Genomic DNA, 15,259 nt, shown 5'->3' on the forward strand with positions numbered 1-15,259 from the left:
TCAAAGACCCATTATCCTAAACTTCTACGTCCTTGTGCTTACTATTAAGGTCAATCCTACATTATGACAGAGAAAAAAATTCAGGAAGCAGGAGTAGTCAAGTGAAGGGCAAGTGAAGGGAATGGCAAACTTTATGTGCTTTGAAAGTAGAACTGACTAACCACAATTCCTCCTGTGTTTTTTTGCCGTGCCCTGTGGCTGGGATGAGGGTTTAGGATGAGGCTCTTGCTGGCCTTGGATCCCCTATGTTTTTGCAGCATTTGTAATCCTGTTGTGCTGGGTATATTGGGGTTCAGGGTGACAAGGCAGACAAAGATTCTGGAGAAGAGTTGGATCCAGGAATCTCTTGAAAGGAGGCCTGCTATCTCAGACTGTTGTGAGTTAGCAGACAACAAAGGTGAGTGCTTTACCTGGATTTTTGATGGTCAATATAGATTACAAATGTTTACATTTCAGATTCTGCCTGGTACCTCTAATGCTTGTTAGCACATACATGGTAAACCCTTGGTCCGTACTCCGTATATACATAATAATCTATTTCCAGTTTATTGCACTCCTGAGGCACATAAACCACTGCAATGATAGGGAAGGGTGTGTTTTTTGCTGCTATAATAGAGATGGGGCTAAAGTCCAGATACTTTTGATTCCTGTTCAAGATCCCCTTCAGCCCTTAGAAAGAGATTCAGGAGGCATAGTCTGCAGCATCATGAGGACTTTGAAGATGAAGTTCAAAGAATTCTCTGGGAAGCTCTTGCCTCAGTTAATTCTAAAGAAGCAAGTTAAACAAAGACTGATTTTTCAAACATTTACTTTGGATCTGAAGAAGATTTTATTCGCTTGACTGTATACAAGTGAAAACACATAGAGATGAAGCTGCTACCTGAAATCATTTCAAGATTCTATACTAATATAGGGTTTCTGGATGAAAAATACTTCCTCTTCTTCTAAACCAGTCCTTTGTCAGTTCCTTAAAGTAAGCGCTCCAACTTCACCTCTACATTAACATATTCTGGATGCAATTCTTCAAGAAATGAAAGAATCCAAAAAAAAGTGTGGTACTCTGCTTCATGTCTGAACTTTATTCATTTGATGAAATGAATAAGAAGATCCCTGAATCAGTTTCAATCTTTGGTGGCAAGCTTAATGTGTAGGTCTTCAGTTGCAGAGGAAAACTTGTTGGCAGACTCCACAGATAAAAGAGTGGTCTCAGCTGTAAAGAAGGCATATGCTGGATCCACTCAAGCCATGAAAGTTGGTATTTTTGCAGCCTCTACTAGTCAGAGTATAAGCATAGAATCTAAAGAACCTTTAAGGCTGTTCAAGAAGGATTTGAATGTATGGCATTTTTGGAGAATCTGGAAAGACAAACTGAATTTCTTTCAGATAACTCCTTATCTGGAGGAGCATTAGTAGTGACCAGAAGAATATAGTTCTTGGATATTGGCACTGATTCAGCACACAATGCAGGATTACATCTACATTTTGAAGGAAACAAGCCTTTTGGGTATTTGGTACTAAACTAGAGGAGAAATTATGTATAATTTCTAAGAAAAAGAAACCCCTCTTTGTCCTTCTGACAATCTCATTCCTCTTCTTACCCAGCTGAATAGAATTTGTCTAAATCTTCTTTTAGACAACCTTCCAGGATACCAACAAATTACAACTCCAGGAAGCAAAGAAAAATAGGGTTCAAGACTCAGCCAGAACAGAAGAATAAGCATGCTTCTCCAAAGGAATTTAGCATTCCTGACTATGCCAAACCTGGTCTAGAGTGGCTGGCTACAGAAAGAATAAAACACTTTCTAGGAGAAAGGGAAATATTTCCTTTAGACTCCTGAGTTCTAAGGGTAGTGAAGAAAGACTACTGGATTATGTTTCTTAATCAGCAAGCTATGTGAGACCATATCAAATGTTGCAGATAAGTCCAATAGGATTAGGGTTTCAGCCCTGCCCTCATCAACCATAAGCCTAATATCATCCAGACCAGCTAGCAATATGGATTCAGTACTATTGTTGTCTTAAAAACTAGTCTTAGATGGATCTAAGAGATTATTGCTTTCCAGAAAAGTTGTCAATTGCCTATTCACTAATTCTTTCAACATTTTTGACATTAAAGGAAAAGGCGATGTAGGATGATAGTTGGAGTGAATGGAGGGCTCAATTCTGTTTTTGGTGCTAGAGTTAAGTCAATTGCTTCCATCCAGATCTCTGGGAAAGCAGCCTCGTTGATGGACTGATTTAAAATCTGAGTAAAAAAGGGTTGCAGGGTAACAAACAACCAAGAATAAATAAAATGAGGGAAAGGACCAAAAGGGGAACCTGACTTGGTCTCTGTCATTAACTTTGAGACCTGTTCTTCTGTGAAGCTTTCAAAGGCTCGTAGATGCACAATGGCATCTGGAGAAGGGCCCGTAGTAAGCCAGGGAAGTACTTCAGGAAGAGGTCTCTGTGATATCATTATATTTTTGTTGAGCTATTTTATTTTTTGAAGATCTCCAAGTCTGGTCAAGGGTTTTACACCTCCTTTAGCTATTCTTAGTTCAGCCAAATACCATATTTCAGAAGGATGTTTCCTAGGAGACTTAATAGTTTTTAGGGGAGGACGTCTGTCTAATGATTTTAAAATTTCTGCATTCAAGGATTCAGTTTTTGCTAAAAGAGATTTATCCATCTCCTTCCATGGGAGACAGAAGTGGTTGGAGAAAATGTCTTCAGTTATATGACTTCAGGTTTTCTTTGGCATTTGGGCTTGGTCTCCTGGGCATAGGTTGTTACTAGGAAGTGTTATTGAGAATGAAATAGAATGTCTAGATTAGAAATAGTTTCAGCATTGGAGAAGACAAGATCTAATGTGTGTCCTGCAGTATGAGTTGGGCCTTTAACCCTTTGCTTAAGTTGCAGTATATGCATATCACTCTCTAATTGCTTGTACAGCTCACCCTCGTCTTTCTTATCAAAATGTAAGTTACAATCTCCAGTGACTAAGTAAAATTCATGCTTTTTGCTTACTGAGGCTACTTGTGCAAGCTGATTATTAGATTATTAAAGAAGTAACAGATAAGAACAGACAATCACATTGTGACATATCAACAGACAAGGAGAAGCAAGGTTCACATCTACAAATGCAGTGTTAAGGAAGATAGAAAATTGGGCAGAACAGAAACTTGTTTCTGAGTGGCAAGTATATCAGAGGAAAGGAGAATTTTGAGCAGACTCTTTGAGCCACAAATTTTCAACATCTCAGGATATGTGTCTTCCCCAATCTGTCTTTTCAGGAAATTTATCACTGAGTCAGGAATCAAGAAGTAGCTCTCTATTCCCCATTTCCTCAAGCGACAACTGGAGAAGTTCTGTTCTCAATTTCCAACACAGGGCGTATTCAGCCTTATTTATGCCTTGGCCTCCTCTTCTTCTTTACACCTTCCATACCTTTCCTTTAATACCTCAATGTTTCTAAGGATTCAAAAGGATGCACTGAAAGTACTTATGGAGGTGCCATTCTGGCATGATTCCCTCTTCTTATATCTATAGCTCTTTCTCCCCAGTGGAGGATTCCTCTCTTTCCTTTTCCAGTACTATGCCTTGAGCCTCTTTCCATTCAAAACCTATGGACATTGAAATAATTAGCCCTTTCTGTCCAATGTTTGTTCCACTCTCAATTAGCCCTTTCTATTTAATGTTGCTTACACTCTTAAGGTTTATTCCAAATATTGGAAGAATTTTTAGGATTGGTGTTCTGTCAAATCTATTTTTCCTGTGGGGTGTGAAATCAAATTGCTACTACAGTTTTTGTTTGATGGATTTTGAAAGGGCTTAGCTGTTTCTACTTTAAAAGCACTGTGCACAGCTATAAGAGCCTCTAGTGATGCTTGGGGGACGTTTCTTCAGGGTGAATATCTAGGGTTCAGACTGAAGAGTTCAACCTTCTTTTCTCTGTGGGATTTATCCTTAGTTCTCAAGAAACTTCTGGGATTTCATTTGAAACCACTGAAATCTATTGAATTAACTTCCTTACATTTAAGATGGTATTCTTAGTTGCCATCGCACGATCAAGGAGCATTGGGGAACCAGTAGCTGTTCTGTGCAAACCTTCTTAACTCAGAGTCTTAAAATATGGTATTGGCCTTAAACTATACCCTGAGATTTTCCCTTAGGTTTCTACTCTAGCTCATGGAGATCAGGAGATTTTCCTTCCAAGTTTTGTTCCTGACTCCTTTCTCAAGATCAATTTTATTTACATTTTCTAGATCAATGGTTCTTAACCTTTTGACTTTTGTGGACCCCCAACATTACTGCAATGGGAGAACAGCCACTGGATCAATACTGGAATCTGAGGACCCCAAGGAATCATTCCTGGCAGTTGGGGACCCCTGCTCAAGCAATGTGAATGCTTTGAACCTCAAAACAGTACATAAAAATACAAACAAGCATTCATCAAATGCACAAATGTAAAGTAGTTTATTTAGCTCACAAACAAATATAAAACAAAGTCACAATGTTCATTTTCATGGGGCAGGTATGGCTTTCTAAATTCAGCTGAGGCCATCCATTGTCCATACTATGTTCTGATGCATTTGCATTGTTCACACAAATCAACCTAAGGACACTAACTTAGTTTGTAGCCTCAAATGAAAAGGTCCTACCAATTTTTTCACACTTTTAAAATGTAAGTTTTATATTTTGCTTTTTTGTTTATTCATCATTTATTAATATTATTTTATTTCTAAGAAGACGCGGACCCCCTGAGTAAGTGTTGTGGACCCTCCGGGGTCTCCGGACCACAGGTTGAGAACCACTGCTTTTGATTTTAAGAATGCATTACTGATTTATTTGGAACTTACAAGTATGTTTAGGAAATTTGCTAATTATGTTCCTTAATGAAAATATTAATTTTAATCAGTGAAATAATACTTCTAAAATCTCTATCAGCAGATATATTGTTTCCTCTGCTTAGGTCATGGCTAATATTCTCCCACCTGAAAAGATTATGAAAAAATAGGCTAAGGGTATTGCTGCTTCCTGGGCTGGCCTAAGTGTTATACTTTTGATGGAAAATTGCAGAGCAGAAATATAGGCATCTCCTCAAACTTTTAATGATCTCTATAAAATTCAGGGACTGTAATTAGATGACTGACATTTTGGACAGGATGTTTTGAAAATAGTAAACTCTAGGAACTAAATGATGTTTTATAATCTGGTTCCTACTTATTGTAAATGTGTATACACTACTAAATTTGTCAGAATTTATGGTGATATGTGAAGATCTATTGTGTTGTGCAGTCTGGAAAAGCTTTGGTTCATCTCAATAGTAATGACTGGAACAATGATGTATGCTGTAAGGATAGTACTCCAAATACTCACTGATAATTTTCATTATCCCCAGTCCATAACATCCTCATTACACTAATTACCACCCACCCATTCTCCCTGTGCTCCTGGCCTATTAGGCTTAGTAGTATCAGGATGAATCATGGGTAGTCGGTTCTTCACAATATCCATAAGGGTGTGTAGGCCCTTTACTCGGCTACTCCTATTTTTCTCTGTCATGAAGAGGCACTCACCTCAATTGTAATGACTGTGACGAGGATAATATGGACTAAGAATTATGAAGATTGCTGGTAAGTATTTGGAGCATATACTGTCTCAGTAGGAACAAAAGAGGTTCATGTTGGTGAGGGCCAGTGCAATAATGTTTGCCATGTTAGGGTAAAGCACATTTTACTGTCCTATCGCCATTTCATGGGGACATAGGCCCTCATTACAACCCTGGCAGATGGGGTAAAAGTGGCGGTAATACCACCAACAGGCTGGTGGTAATTACCGCCAAATTATGACCATGACAGATAGATCTTGGATAGACAGCCACTTTACCACACCGACCACCAGGGCGGAAACAACAGCTACCATGGCGGTAGACACCTACAGCCAGGCGGAAGTCAATGTTCCTTCCACCATATTATGACATGCCAAACCGCCACCTTTTCAGGGGCGGTTCCAACGACATCAAAAGCCTGGCGGAAACACATCACATAAGGGAAAGGACTCACCATTGGAGACACAGGGAACAACCACGCCACCATGGAGCCCGAGCTGCATGTCTTCCCCATGGTATTCTACGTGCTGCTCCACCTCGAACACCAACGCCGGCGAAGACGACGACGGTGAGTACAGCTGCCTAGCATACAAGGGAGGGGGGAGGAAAAAGAGAGTGACACACAAAAGCACAACACCCCCCCCAACACCATACACACAATCAGCTGCAGTAATAAAACATATTTACCCCGTACCTTGGATGAATAATGCAAGGACAAAACGATTTTGAAAAAGTGAATGTAATGAGAGCAACACATCAAGATAGATAATTTAGGCAAGATAATAGATAAATACATATGTACAGAAAAAGGGGCACAGTCCAGTCCACAATGTTCGTAAGCCACATGGCCACAGGCCAAATTCCAAGGCAACACATGGCACCAGCCTCAACATGGTGAGAACACTGCAGGGGCATAAGTTGGGATATAGACAGGCACCTCATGGGGATGGGAGGCGGGGGCACCTCAGCCGATGATGGAACAAGACCACTGGTCAAGGCCATAGTCTAGTCTCTCAAGTGGGTGACTTGCCCACATGCTCTGGAGGGGGCAACATGCCCTGTGCTTGATCCTGGGAAGTGCAAGGCCACAGTCTCTCAGGTGGGTGACTTGCCCACATGCTCTGGAGGGGGCAGCATGCCCTGTGCTTGATCCTGGGGAAGCAGGGGTATGTGGGTGTCTTACCCACTGGTTCTGGGGGGGGCATTGTGCCCTATGCTCTTGATCCTCTGGAGGCTGGGCTAGGTGGGTGTCTTACCCACTGGTTCTGAAGGGGGCATCATGCCTGGGCTCTTGACCCTGGGGAGTGCAAGGTCACAGTCTCTCAGGCGGGTGTCATACCTACTGGATTTGCATGGGATAGGCCACACAGCAGCTCATGGAGGCAGAATTACATACCGTCCGCCGGCGGTGACGGCTGCTCAGTGGAGGTGGTGGTGCTATTGGTGGGGGGAGGCCCCAGCACATTCCCCGCAGCCTCGGACGGCTGCTCAATGGTGGTGGTGCTGCTGGTGGAGGGAGGCTCCAGCCCAACCCCTGCAGCCTCGGACAGCTGCCCGCCGGTGGTGATGGTGCTGCTGGTGGGGGGAGGCTCCTGCCCATCCCCTGCAGCCCCGGACGGCTGCCCACTGGTGGTGGTGGTGCTGCTGGTGGGGGGAGGCTACAGCCCATTCCCTGCAGACTCGGACGGCTGCACAACCATGGTTGGTGGTGGGGGCTCCATCAGGGTTCCTTCCCCAGGCACCTTGCCCTTCCTGCCTGCTGGCTCCTTGGTCTTCCTGGCAGCGGCTTGGCCAGGCTCCTTGGTCATCCTGGCAGCAACTGGGGCAGGCTCCTTGGTCTTTCTGGCAGCAGCTGGGGCAGGCTCCTTGGTTTCCCTGGCAGCAGCTGGGGAAGGCTCCTTACCCTTGAGGCTGCTGGTGCAGGCTCCTTCACCCTCATGACCTGTGCCCTGGATCATATCCCACCACGACATGGTGTGCTGACTACTGGAGCTGTGGACTGGGTGGCTGAGGTGCTTGGCTGGGTTTTTGCCACCCTGGCCATACATGCAGGACAGGGGGGAGTGGTAGGGAAGAGGTCAATGGTGGATAGGAAAAGTTTTTTAGGGACATTGGGGCGGCAAGAGGGAGAAGGTTTGGAAGTGGAGGAAGAGGGAGTGGTTGTAGGAATTGTCTGTTTGCTGATTGTGGGTGCAGGTGCATGGGCTGGATGCTGTTGTGAGGTGGATGGATGTTGGGTGTCTGAGTGCTTGTGTTTGTGTACCTTAGGAGGGGGGACAGACACGGCGGGAGAGGACACAGAGGATGTGTGCATGCTGTTGTGGAGGTGTCTGCCAGTGAGGTGTGAGTTCTGCTAGGTGTGGTTGTGATGCTGGTGGTGGATGATGATGTAGTGCATGCAGGTGTGAGTGTAAACGGAACTGGGAGGGAAGTGGAGGAGGAGGAGGAGATAGTGGAAATAGTGGATGTTGGTATGTCTGCATCTTGATAGTGTTTGTGTGAGTGCCTATGGGATGATGTGTGGTGCTTGTGTTTGCCTGTGCCACTCTTGTGTGTTGTCTTGTGTGCATGCTGGTCAGCATGTGTGCTTGGGATAGGTTGGGGTTGAGGGGAATGGGATTGGGAAGAGGAAGTTAGAGGGTAGAAACAGGGACAATGGCTGCCATCAGAGAGGATGCCAGAGCCTGGATTGATCTCTGTTGGGCCGCCAAGCCAGTGTGAATGCCCTCCAGAAATGCCTTAGTCTGTTGCATCTGGGCTGCTAGCCCCTGTACGGCATTCACAATGGTTGACTGCCCTATAGAGATGGATCTCAGGAGGTCCATTAGCCTCCTCACTCGGGGCAGCAGGGCTCACTGGGGCAGGGCCTGAGGTACCTGGGGCAAAGGAGATGCCCACCCTCCTGGGTGAGTGGGTCCAGGCAACTTGATGAGGGGCTGCTGGGAGGGCAGTGCTGGTACGGGGTGGCGGCTGCACCTGTAGCTAGGGTGGTCACAGAGGTGTCCACTACCACCAGGGAGCTTCCATTGGTGGAGGTGTCTATACTCTCTCTTCCAGTCTCCGCTCTGGTGCTTCCCTCGCCCTCCGTCCCACTAATGCCCTCAGCGTCGGTGGACTCCGCTTCCTGGGTCCTGTGGGATGCAGCTCCCTCCGTCACCGGTGCCTCTGCTCCTCCGCCAGATGATGCTAATGCACATAAGGACAGAGTGACAAAAGAAAAAGGTGGGGAAGAGGCAAAGGATACACTTGGTCAATGGCTGCACCAACACCACCGGCAAATCCAGCACACCTGGGACCCACGCAGCCTTGAACAGTAGTGGATGCCTACGAGCGAGGTAGCAGGATTATCCCTTCAAAACCCTTGCCACCAGGGGACCTACGCTGCTATGTCAGGCCTGGCCTAGGGGCACCCACTGACACCCATCCCCCACCCGGATACCACCCTACCATGCGTAAGTTGTAATGATTGGCACTGTACTCACCCCCTTGTGGCTGCTGTGATGCCCTTTAAGCACCCATCCAGCTTAGGATAGGCCACCGCCAGAATGTGGGCCATCAGGGGGTCAGGGTTCGACTGGCACCCCTTCCTCGTTGGGAGGCCATCTCCAGCTGGGCCTCTGCCATCTTCCGTGCCCAGTGTCTCAGGTCCTCCCACCGTTTGCGACAGTGGGTGAGGCGCCTGCATAGACCCCCAGGGCCCACACGTCCTTGGCGATGGCACGCCATATACCCTTCTTTTGATGAGCGCTGACTTGCATAGGAAATACACACAGGAAAATAGTATTAGTCAGACAGTCCTGCCAGTTACACTTATGACCCACCATACCCCTTCACATCACCATTTTCACACCCATGGCCCACCACACAACCTGTACACCGCCCAGGGGACATCCACCCACCCCCCTTACACGAGGCCTTCACGCACCACTCCATGCATTCATGCCACATGCATCGTGCCCACAGTGTACTCACCTGTTGGTGTGGAGGCCCATACAGGAGTCTGTACTGGGGTAGGACCCCATCCACCAGTCTCTCCAACTCCGCTGAAGTGAAGGCAGGGTCCCTTTCCCCAGTCACATGGGCCATGGTAAGTTCCGGACACAGGTCACAGCAGCACATGCAGTGTAGGTCCTCTCCTGTTGAAGGTCAGGTAGCAAGTGAGGGATCAGATAGAAAATGGCGGTTACGTCCACAGTGGTGCGTACCGTCACCTCTGGCGTACATCACCATTGGCCACTGTAACCCACAGGGCCCAATTATAACCAATAAGGAGTTGCACGGTGGTTCCTGTCGCCTCCCACCACGGCGCACATCGTCAGTGGAATTACCTCACTTCCACCTGTCCCTCCACACAGGACAGGCGGATGCCATTTCGGGGGGGGGGGGGGCAGGCCCTGGATAATTACTGCGCCACTGTTCAAATCTGGACATACAGGACAATTCTCACTGACCCATTACAAGTTGACAGCATGCATTGTACTGTTGTAGCCCCATTGTTCAGTTTGTGACCAGCTCCTCACTCTTTTGCCCCATAGATTGCTACCACTGCGGATGAATAGGAGATGGAGACATACACCTGTGTACAGACCCCTGTTGGACTTGGCAACAATGGAGGACAGGCACATCATCCTCACCTATAGACTGGACAGGGCCACAATCACAGAGCTGTGTGCCCAATTAGAGCCTGACCTGATATCTGCTATCCGTCACCCCACTGGGATCCCTCCTCTTGTGCAACTTCTATCAGTGCTCCATTTCTTGGCAACTGGTTCTTTCCAAGTGACAGTGGGCTTGGCAGCAGGAATGTCACAGCCAATGTTCTCAATAGTGCTGACAAGAGTGTTGTATGCCCTGATTAAACACATGTGCTGCTACATTGCATTTCCCTAGGTGGAAGATTTGGCAACAGAGAAGGCTGACTTTTATGCAATGGGACATATCTCCAATATAATTGGTCCGATTGATGGAGCACCTATTGCATATGTCCCCCCCTTCAAAATGAACAGGTGTTCAGAAACCGTAAGAGTTTCCACTCAATGAATGTACAGATGGTGTGCTTGGTGGACCAGTACATCTCCCACGTCAATGCTAAGTATCCTGGGTCGGTGAATGATGCCTTTGTCCTGAGGAATAGCAGCATCCCAAATGTGATAGGCCAGCTACAGAGGCACAGGGTGTGACTAATAGGTGAGCCCTGGTTCCCACCGAGTATATGTTGGTGTATGGGTATGGTGTGGGCCATATGGGATAGTGTGTGGCTAAATGCTGTTCCTCAATATTTGCAGGTGACTCTGGTTACCCCAACCTACCTTGGCTGCTGACCCATGTGAGGAATGCCAGGACAAGGGGAGAAGAATGTTACAATGAGGCACATGGGCGAACCAGAGGATCATTGAAAGAACCTTTGGCCTCCTGAAGGCCAGGTTTTGGTGCCTCCATCTGTGCTACTCACCCAAGTAGGTCGGCCAAATAATAGTTGCATGCTGCATGTTGTACAACCTTGCCGCCCAGAGATGCCATGTCCCTTTTCTGCAGGAGGAGGAGGCTGGAGATGCCTGTGTGGCAGCAGTGGACCATGTGGCAGTGAGGATGAGGAGGCAGAGGATGAGGGTGAGGACAACAGAACAGCAGTGATTAGACAATACTTCCAATGACACACAGGTAAGACAGTGTTACTTCACATTTCATTGTCATTAATTTAAATTTCTTTGGCAATGGCATGCTGTTATGCCCACTTACTCTACCCTTTGGCAATTCATTTTACAGATGTTCGTGCCTCACAATAGCTCCTGGTGTGATCACTGTAGCCAGCTACAGGTCATTCATTTCTGCTCATTTACTGTACAGCTGAAATGCAATGTTTGTACCTGTTTAAACGAAAACATACTTAAAAAACGTGACATACTCCATAGTTCTATTTTTTCCAAGGGTGTTTATTGAAGTGCTAAGATATTGAGGGGCAAGTGCAATGGGATGGGGTGATGATGGAGGAAATTCCAGGGTATAGTTTCAGTCTATAGCACAGGTGCATTGTCCATGGCGACATAGGAAGGGGAGCAATGGCAGTTCAAGGTGGACTGGGTGACAGAGTGGGACACAAGGGTGACAATCAGGAGAGTCTCATTTCCTGGCGGGGTCTTGGCAAATATCCTGGAAATGTTGGTATGCTCCCAGGATCTCTACAATTGCCCCCTGGAGAGTCAGTTCCCTGGACCTGTCCTCCCACTGACGCACGGTAGACCTCCCAGTTTCCCTGTTGGCCTGTGCCTCTGTCCTCTGGACCGTGTGCCCACTGCCACTGACCCCAGACCCCTGATTGTCTTGAGTTGAGGTCCCTGTAGAGGTGGACACACTGCTGATTGACATGTCCTAGGGACAGAGGTGTGGGTATGCTGGGTGGGTGCTGTTGTGGTGTTTCCAGATGGGGGAGGCTCTGTGGTGTTGTGTGACTGGGCCTGGATAACCGACTGTACAGAGGTCCCTGATGGGCCAGGTTAGTCATCCAGATCCAGGCGACCAGAGTTGCTGTCATCACTGTGGGCCTCTTCAGTTGGGAGATTGGATTTTGCTGGCACCTCCTCTCCGCTGATATTGGCTGGGGTACCTGTGGGGATGTAAATGATGTGTCATTGTTTCTGTGTGTGACATATTGTGCATCGGTGGCTTGCCTTCTTTGGTTGTATTGCCCTGGCAGCTTTCACTTGTGTAAGTTGGTATGTGGTGGGCTAGATGATTCTCTCTAGTGTGCATGCTTTAGTGATAGGTGTCCATGCAGGACTGTGAGTGATGTCCATGCATTGGTATGGCATGCAGGGCTTGGCATTGGGATGAGTGAGATGTGATGGTGGGGTGTGTGAGAGGTGGTGGAGTGATGGGAGTGAGAGTGAGGGTATGTGATGGCATGCAGGATAGGGGGTAGTAGTAGTAGAGAGTTGACTTACCAGAGTCCAGTCCTCCTCCTACCCCAGCCAGGCCCTCAGGATGCATGATTGCCAAGACTTGCTCTTCCCGTGCTGTTAGCTGTGGGGGAGGAGGTGGGGGTCCACCGCCAGTCCTCTGCACAGGGGGTGTCAAAGCTGGTTGGTGTAACATAGCTGTGTTAACCTGCTCCCTTTGTCTCACCGTCACAGGCCTTACAGGAAAAAGTGCTCTTTCATCATGGGGACCTGGGACGTCCTTCTTGAACATAACATAGTCACCTGATCACAGATCATGACATAATTCCTGCTGCATCTGCTGTACCTGCTTCACCTGGCCTGTAGCTTCTCCAACCTGAGACACAGAATGAGCCACATCAGCCAGTCCTTTGCAATAATCGAGTACCATGTCATCTGTAATGTTTACAAGCGCGTTTGCAGGCACAGCTGATAATCTTGTGGCACGGCCCATGAGAATTTCATGCAGAGACAATCCTGTGTTTCTGTCTGGAGTACTGCGTAAATTCCTCAAAACAAAAGGCAATGCATCAGGCCATTTCAATGAGTTGGAAGCACAAACTTTTGCTAGTCGGGATTTCAGAGTTACATTAACTTGCTCCACCAACTCAGAAGCTTCCAGTCTGTAACTGCAACAGAGTCTTTGCTCAACTTGTAATGCCACACGCAGTAATTTCATAAACTCACTATTGCAGTGGGTTTATCGGTCTGACTCTACAGAAGTCAGGAAGCAGATCTTGGAGATTAACTCCCTGAGCAACAGTTTTGCTACTGTAAGACTGTAATTTCTCCTGGTTGAGTAAGCTCCACCCAATGAGAGAAAATGCATAAACCAAGACATATCTCAGCCAATTGCACAAGGTTAGCTCAATAAAATCATGCTGCATTATGTTGAAAGGTCCTCCTGACCTACCTATGTGACACAGTGTAACTGCAGTATGTTCACCTAAATTCATCTGCTGACATGTGGAACACCTGTGACAAAGGGCTTCTGCCATCAATCTGAATCTGGGGTTAAACCAAGCTTGCCAAAACATTTGCACCATAGGATCCTAACCAACATGAGCTAGACCATGGTAATGCCTCACCATAGGTGGCAACAAACTGTTAGGCATCACAACTCTTCCATCACTTAAAACCCAAACATCATCTTCATCTCTTTTGACACAACTTGCTCTAACCCAACTCTGCTGTGCTTGCTCTGACACTTCTTCCTGCAATCTTTTAAATTCCTCCCATATATCTGTAGCAGTTAACAAGAGACTGTAATTTGTCTCATCCTTTCCCTCATTTGAATACTCTCCATTAAGGCACAGTGGATTGCCACTTCATTGGCATAACTACTGCCAAGACTCATGTAATCAATGGCTTTTCAATGTGCACAACACTTAATGACTGCAATTTGGGCAGGCAACTGTAATGCATTCTTCATTACATAAAGGGGATTCTGAAGAAGTCAAGAAGCCTCTCTGAGACCAGAACTGTCCAAAGCCATGAACAACACCAAAGCCAGACTGACTATCAGTAAAAACAGGAGACTGTTGTAAGAGCAATTAATTCAGCTACTTGGGCAGAAAAGACTCCTCGAAGCCTGGAGGCTTTGACACACCTGAGACAGTGCAAACAGCATAAGCAGCTCTCAGGGTTCCATCATGGTCTCTCAAACAGGAGATATCAACAAACATCACATAATTAGATTCCGGAAGTGGAATATCTTGTTTATCAGGTCTTGGCTTGGTGCATAGTTCAGTGACATCTAGACAGTCTTGCTCATTCTCATCAATGCAATCATTTATATTTTTCTCATCAACAGGTAGGGGCAATAATGTTGCGGGGTTAAGAGTAATACATTGCTTCAGTCTAATGTGCGGGGAAGTCTGTATGACTTGCTCATAATGGGTGAGATGAGCACTAGTCATATGCTGAGTTTTGGTACGGTATAACACAATTTCCACAGAATGGGGCACAAAAACATACAAAGGATGACGTATGACAATGTTTTCGCACTGTTAGATGTTGACACTGGCAGCAGCAACCAATTTCAGATAGACAGGCAACGCCGAAGCCACAAGATCAAGAGTGGCTGAATAATATTCCACTGGCCTGTTTGCATTTTATGCACTTGAGTTAAAAAGAGACTGCATCCTTCCCTTTCACAGCCGTACAAAGTAAAGCATTTCTTCTAATCAGGCATTCCCAGAGCAGGGGCACAACAGATATTTTCTCTCAGCTCTGTGAAGGCACATGTGCAGTTGTCATCCAATGGGTACCTAATCAGACACATCCTTGTGTGTCAGCCTCTGTAAGGGGTTGGACAAAAGGGAAAAGTTTGGAATCCACTGGTGATAGTGGCCAACAATTCACAAAAACATCTTGAATTCCTCTGAGTCTTTGGAGGATTCATTTTCAGAATTGCTGAGCTTCTTTCTTGCAAAACCTTCCTTGCACCTTTCTCAATGTGGTGTCCTGAGTACAAGACTTCTTTTTTACTGCAATTTAATCTGGGAAATTTTATGTCCATTCTCAGCTAAGTGATTCAATAGGGCAATTGTATTTCTTCTGCAAGTTTCTTGAGCATTTGGTGATACTAACAGACATATTGGCCCTCATTACAACCCTGGCGGTCGGAGATAAAGTGGCGGTAATACCGCCAGCAGGCTAGTGGACAAAAAAATGGGATCATGAACAAGGCGGAAACCGGTAACATAGACAGCCACTTTAACACTCCGAC

Source organism: Pleurodeles waltl, chromosome 1_1 (assembly GCF_031143425.1).
Source record: "Pleurodeles waltl isolate 20211129_DDA chromosome 1_1, aPleWal1.hap1.20221129, whole genome shotgun sequence".
In the NCBI taxonomy this organism is placed as follows: Eukaryota; Metazoa; Chordata; class Amphibia; order Caudata; family Salamandridae; genus Pleurodeles; species Pleurodeles waltl.